Source organism: Pseudophryne corroboree, chromosome 5 (assembly GCF_028390025.1).
Source record: "Pseudophryne corroboree isolate aPseCor3 chromosome 5, aPseCor3.hap2, whole genome shotgun sequence".
Classification (NCBI taxonomy): domain Eukaryota; kingdom Metazoa; phylum Chordata; class Amphibia; order Anura; family Myobatrachidae; genus Pseudophryne; species Pseudophryne corroboree.
The window spans coordinates 38,455,280-38,462,811 of NC_086448.1; the positions used below are offsets into that span (position 1 = coordinate 38,455,280).

Sequence of the window (7,532 nt, forward strand, 5' to 3'; positions counted from 1 at the left end):
CCCCACATGGTATGAGCAGAAATTCACATTACAGCACACGGTATGAGCCAAAATTCACATTACAGCACACGGTATGAGCCGAAATTCACATTACCCCACATAGTATGAGCCGAGGCCCGAAATTCACATTATAGCACACGGTATTAGCCAAAATTCACGTTACAGCACATGATATGAGCCAAAATTCCCATTATAGAGTTAGGGGATCCTACCCCCAGAATTAACATGGCCTGTGGGGCACTATGATGAGGGGAGCCCACCCCCTTAATAGACTAATTGCAGAGTTTAGCAGCGGAAGGGCTGCAGCGGTTTCTCACCCCAAGCTGCAGCGCTTCTGCCACCTCCGACACTCCACATCTTCGGCACCACCCGGGATGCAGAGCACCGCACCGGGTATGCCCCCTTTTCAGTGTGGTCTGCTGCGCTCCGAAGGGGTTCTTGTTTCATGCTGCAGGATCCCGATGTGCGCCTTCCTCCCCGCTGTTACTGTCACGGTAAGCATTAGTATCGTTTACCGCAGAGGCCATTTTCTGAGGCATATGTGTTAAACCTCAGGAACTGAGATGCCCTTCTCACCATACAGCTGTGTGGCCGAGCCGGGCGGGGGGACAGCCAGCAGCAGCATGCCGGATATCAGCAGCAGAGGGTGCGGGCTGTACATACTTGAGGCAGCTGGATATTCAACAGTGCTGAAAGCCTCCGGAGCCCGCACCCCCGGAGCTGCAGTACACCGGCAAAGGACACCCATCCCCCGAACCCTGCGAAGCCCAAAGCCGGAGATCAGCAGCATGTTGAACGCGGAAGCAGAAGCTGCTTATTGCCGGTCAGCATGCTGCTGATCTCCGGCTTTGGGCTCCGCATGTGCATTACAGCCCCCACCCTCGGCTGCTGATATCCGGCATGCTGCCCCTGCTGCTGGCTTTCCACCCGCCCGGCTCGCCCACCCAGCTGGATGGTGAGTGAGAAGGGCATCTCAGTGCCCGTGGTTTAATACATATCTCTCTTCGGTAAATGGCCATTAGTACATCCCACACACACTGATTACACACACACAGACTGGCCACCCCCAAATCCTACACACACCCACTCAGACTACACACACACACATTCTCATACTTTCCTCTCCCCCACACACACACACTGGACTGCAAAAATTTACACACACTGACACTGTTCCACACACACACACAATTAACACACACTCACACTGTCCCACACACACAATTAACACACACGCACACTGTCCCACACACCAGTGGCGTGCGGTGAGGTCAGTGGCGTGCGGTGAGGCACTACAGCCATAATGTCTGCCGAATCCTGTCGATGAACCCTACCGCCACCGAGCCAATGCCCGCCACTGCCTCTGAGCCGATGCCCGCTGCCACCACCAATGGCTTACAAACTCGCCCACCATCAACTGACCCAGCCCTCCGCCACTAATTTGCAACTCAGTCCAAAGTCGCCAATGCCCGCTGCATGCCTGCTCATCATACTTATGATATATTGTACATTTTTATAGAAAAAAATAATAATCAGTGTTTGGGACTGGGAAGGGAGTGGGAGGAGGACATGAATGCAATTTTGTTGTCCAGGGTTTCCATTAACTTAATGGAGAAGGGTCTGAATGGGTTAAAAATGTAAAAAAAAAACTGCGTGAGGTCCCCCTCCTAAGTATAACCAGCCTCGGGCCCTTTGAGCCGGTCCTTATTGTTTAAATACTGGGAAAAAATTGGACAGGGGTTCCCCGTATTTAGACAACCAGCATCGGGCTCTTAGTCCGGTCCTGGTTCCAAAAATACGGGGGACAAAAGATGTAGGGGTCCCCCCGTATTTTTAAAACCAGCACCGGGCTCCACTAGCCAGGGACATAATGCCACAGCCGGGGGACACATTTATGTAGGTCCCTGCGGCCGTGGCATTACCCCCCCAACTAGTCACCACTGGCCGGGGTTCCCTGGAGGAGTGGGGACCCCTTAAATCAAGGGGTCACCCCCCCTCCAGGCACCCAAGGGCCAGGGGTGAAGCCCGAGGCTGTCCCCCCCATCCGTGGGCTGTGGATGGGAGGCTGATAGCCATGCAAGTAAAAAAAGAATATTGTTTTTTGTTGTGGAACTACAAGGCCCAGAAAGCCTCCCCCGCTTGCTGGTACTTGGAGAACCTCAAGTACCAACATGCAGGGAAATAACGGGCCCGCCGGTACCTGTAGTTCTACAACAGAAAAAATACCCAAATAAAAACACAACTCACACACCGTGACAGTAAAAATTTATTAAAGCACACTGACACACTCACACATACTTATCTATATCCCACGCCGGTCACGTCCACTTGTCCAGTAGAATCCAATAGGGGTAGCTGTAAAAATGAGAGACACATTACTTACCTACATCCCACGCCGGTCACGTCCACTTGTCCAGTAAAATCCAGTAGGGGAATCTGTAAAAATGAGAGACAGATTACTTACCTACATCCCACGCCGGTCACGTCCACTTGTCCAGTAGAATCCAGTAGGGGAATCTGTAAAAATGAGAGACAGATTACTTACCTACATCCCACGCCAGTCACGTCCACTTGTCCAGTAGAATCCAATAGAGGTACCTGTAAAAATGAGAGACAGATTACTTACCTACATCCCACGCTGGTCACGTCCACTTGTCCAGTAGAATCCAATAGCGTTACCTGTAAAAATGAGAGACAGATTACTTACCTACATCCCACGCCGGTCACGTCCACTTGTCCAGTAGAATCCAGTAGGGGAATCTGTAAACATGAGAGACAGATTACTTACCTACATCCCACGCCAGTCACGTCCACTTGTCCAGTAGAATCCAATAGGGGTACCTGTAAAAATGAGAGACAGATTACTTACCTACATCCCACGCCGGTCACGTCCACTTGTCCAGTAGAATCCAATAGCGTTACCTGTAAAAATGAGAGACAGATTACTTACCTACATCCCACGCCGATCACGTCCACTTGTCCAGTAGAATCCAATAGGGGTACCTGTAAAAATGAGAGACAGATTACTTACCTACATCCCACGCCGGTCACGTCCACTTGTCCAGTAGAATCCAGTAGGGGAATCTGTAAAAATGAGAGACAGATTACTTACCAACATCCCACGCTGGTCACGTCCACTTGTCCAGTGGAATCCAGTAGGGGAATCTGTAAAAATGAGAGACAGATTACTTACCAACATCCCACGCTGGTCACGTCCACTTGTCCAGTAGAATCCAGTAGGGGAATCTGTAAAAATGAGAGACAGATTACTTACCTACATCCCACGCCAGTCACGTCCACTTGTCCAGTAGAATCCAATAGGGGTACCTGTAAAAATGAGAGACAGATTACTTACCTACATCCCACGCCAGTCACGTCCACTTGTCCAGTAGAATCCAATAGGGGTACCTGTAAAAATGAGAGACAGATTACTTACCTACATCCCACGCCGGTCACGTCCACTTGTCCAGTAGAATCCAGTAGGGGAATCTGTAAAATAGAGAGACAGATTACTTACCTACATCCCACGCTGGTCACGTCCACTTGTCCAGTAGAATCCAGTAGGGGAATCTGTAAAAATGAGAGACAGATTACTTACCTACATCCCACGCCAGTCACGTCCACTTGTCCAGTAGAATCCAATAGGGGTACCTGTAAAAATGAGAGACAGATTACTTACCTACATCCCACGCTGGTCACGTCCACTTGTCCAGTAGAATCCAATAGGGGTACCTGTAAAAATGAGAGACAGATTACTTACCTACATCCCACGCCGGTCACGTCCACTTGTCCAGTAGAATCCAGTAGGGGAATCTGTAAAATAGAGAGACAGATTACTTACCTACATCCCACGCTGGTCACGTCCACTTGTCCAGTAGAATCCAGTAGGGGAATCTGTAAAAATGAGAGACAGATTACTTACCTACATCCCACGCCAGTCACGTCCACTTGTCCAGTAGAATCCAATAGGGGTACCTGTAAAATGAGAGACAGATTACTTACCTACATCCCACGCCGGTCACGTCCACTTGTCCAGTAGAATCCAGTAGGGGAATCTGTAAAAATGAGAGACAGATTACTTACCTACATCCCACGCCGATCACGTCCACTTGTCCAGTAGAATCCAATAGAGGTACCTGTAAAAATGAGAGACAGATTACTTACCTACATCCCACGCTGGTCACGTCCACTTGTCCAGTAGAATCCAGTAGGGGAATCTGTAAAAATGAGAGACAGATTACTTACCTACATCCCACGCCGATCACGTCCACTTGTCCAGTAGAATCCAATAGGGGTACCTGTAAAAATGAGAGACAGATTACTTACCTACATCCCACGCCAGTCACGTCCACTTGTCCAGTAGAATCCAATAGCGTTACCTGTAAAAATGAGAGACAGATTACTTACCTACATCCCACGCCGGTCACGTCCACTTGTCCAGTAGAATCCAGTAGGGGAATCTGTAAAAATGAGAGACAGATTACTTACCTACATCCCACGCCGGTCACGTCCACTTGTCCAGTAGAATCCAATAGGGGTACCTGTAAAAATGAGAGAGATTACTTACCTACATCCCACGCCGGTCACGTCCACTTGTCCAGTAGAATCCAGTAGGGGAATCTGTAAAATAGAGAGACAGATTACTTACCTACATCCCACGCTGGTCACGTCCACTTGTCCAGTAGAATCCAGTAGGGGAATCTGTAAAAATGAGAGACAGATTACTTACCTACATCCCACGCCAGTCACGTCCACTTGTCCAGTAGAATCCAATAGGGGAATCTGTAAAAATGAGAGACATATTACTTACCTACATCCCACGCCGGTCACGTCCACTTGTCCAGTAGAATCCAATAGGGGTACCTGTGAAAATGAGAGAGAGATTACTTACCTACATCCCACGCCGATCACGTCCACTTGTCCAGTAGAATCCAATAGGGGTACCTGTAAAAATGAGAGACAGATTACTTACCTACATCCCACGCCAGTCACGTCCACTTGTCCAGTAGAATCCAATAGCGTTACCTGTAAAAATGAGAGACAGATTACTTACCTACATCCCACGCCGGTCACGTCCACTTGTCCAGTAGAATCCAGTAGGGGAATCTGTAAAAATGAGAGACAGATTACTTACCTACATCCCACGCCGGTCACGTCCACTTGTCCAGTAGAATCCAATAGGGGTACCTGTAAAAATGAGAGAGATTACTTACCTACATCCCACGCCGGTCACGTCCACTTGTCCAGTAGAATCCAGTAGGGGAATCTGTAAAATAGAGAGACAGATTACTTACCTACATCCCACGCTGGTCACTTCCACTTGTCCAGTAGAATCCAGTAGGGGAATCTGTAAAAATGAGAGACAGATTACTTACCTACATCCCACGCCGGTCACGTCCACTTGTCCAGTAGAATCCAATAGGGGTACCTGTGAAAATGAGAGAGAGATTACTTACCTACATCCCACGCCGATCACGTCCACTTGTCCAGTAGAATCCAATAGGGGTACCTGTAAAAATGAGAGACAGATTACTTACCTACATCCCACGCCGGTCACGTCCACTTGTCCAGTAGAATCCAATAGGGGTACCTGTAAAAATGAGAGACAGATTACTTACCTACATCCCACGCCAGTCACGTCCACTTGTCCAGTAGAATCCAATAGGGGTACCTGTAAAAATGAGAGACAGATTACTTACCTACATCCCACGCCGGTCACGTCCACTTGTCCAGTAGAATCCAATAGGGGTACCTGTAAAAATAAGAGACAGATTACTTACCTACATCCCACGCCGATCACGTCCACTTGTCCAGTAGAATTCAATAGGGGTACCTGTAAAAATTAAAATGATACTTACAAACTGCAATCCACAGGAGGAGAGAGAGAGAGAGAGAGAGAGAGAGAGAGAGAGAGAGAGAGAGAGAGAGAGAGAGAGAGAGAGAGAGAGAGAGAGAGAGAGAGAGAGAGAGAGAGAGAGAGAGAGAGAGAGAGAGAGAGAGAGAGAGGGGGGGGGAGAGACTAACCTGCTGCTGGGGAGACCGGCACACACTGCAGGGCCACGACGGGAGGACGGAGCCGGCGGAGGAGGGGTAGAGCCGCACACCGCCGCTCCTGTCAGCGGCAGCGGAGGAGGATGGGGCGCACACTACAGACGCCAATAACCGCCGGGACAATTACACACACACACACACACACATTAACACACACGCACGCACACTGTCCCACACACACAAATAACACACACGCACACTGTCCCACACACAATTAACAAACACGCACTGTCCCACACACACACAACACACTCACACTGTCCCACACACACACACACACACACACACACACACACACACACAATTAACACACACGCACACTGTCCCACACACACACAATTAACACACACTGTCCCACACACACACAATTGATACACACGCACACTGTCCCACACACACAATTAACACTCACGCACACTGTCCCACACACACACAATTAACACACACTCAAACTGTCCCACACACACACAATTAACACATTCACACTGTCCCACACACACACAATTAACACACTCACACTGTCCCACACATACACAATGAACACACACGCACACTGTCCCACACACACACAATTAACACGCACTCAAAACTGTCCCACACACACAATTAACACACTCACACTGTCACACACACACAATTAACAAACACGCACTGTCCCACACACACAATTAACACACTCACACTGTCCCACACACACACAATTAACACACACACAATTAACACACACACACTGTCACACACAATTAACAAACACGCACTGTCCCACACACACAATTAACACACTCACACTGTCCCACACACACACACAATTAACACACACACACTGTCCCACACACACAATTAACACACGCACACTGTCCCACACACACAAACAGTCACACACACAATTTACACACACTCAAACTGTCCCACACACACAATTAACACACTCACACTGTCCCACACACAATGTCCCACACACAACACACACGCACACTGTCCGACACACACACACACAAAAAATGTCCCGCACCCCCTTCCCGCTCACCTGCACTCACTGCTGTTCAGGGCAGGGGCCGCACGCCCCCCCCGAGGTCGCGCACGCGCATGCGCGCACCTCCGCGGTCGCGATCGCGTACACACAGAAACAGTCAGTTTGCAGGGGGGAGTAGGGGGAGGCTCCTGGCTGCCGCTGCCTGTCTATTGTGACAGGCACAGCAGCCGGGGAGACAGGGAAAGCGCCGCGGGTAGCGCCGGCGGAATCCCTGAAGCATGGGGCGAGTGGGCCGTGCAGGTGCCGGTGGCGCCCCCCTCTGTTGGGGCTGCCATGGCGCCCAGGGCACGTGCCCTGCTCGCCCCGTGCTAGATACGCCTCTGGCGAGCGGTGCCGTCACAAGGGGCTCTGGGGGGGGGGTTAACATCTAAGTCACTAATAAGTCTCACAGCGCATGCGTCCCGTGGTCTGTCGGCGTAGGGGCACAGCAGCGATTGAGACACACGCT

General features: G+C 50.0%; 1 protein-coding gene across 1 annotated transcript in view; it reads right to left on the minus strand.

The window, feature by feature from the left end:
* LOC134928760 (uncharacterized) overlaps nucleotides 1–7,177 on the minus strand; it is an 88,824-nt gene extending 81,647 nt beyond the window's left edge. The window contains exon 1 of the mRNA XM_063924767.1: nucleotides 7,079–7,177. The gene's annotated coding sequence lies outside the window, so the exon portion shown is untranslated. The remainder of the gene's footprint in view (nucleotides 1–7,078) is intronic.
* Between the last annotated feature and the right edge of the window lie 355 nt (nucleotides 7,178–7,532).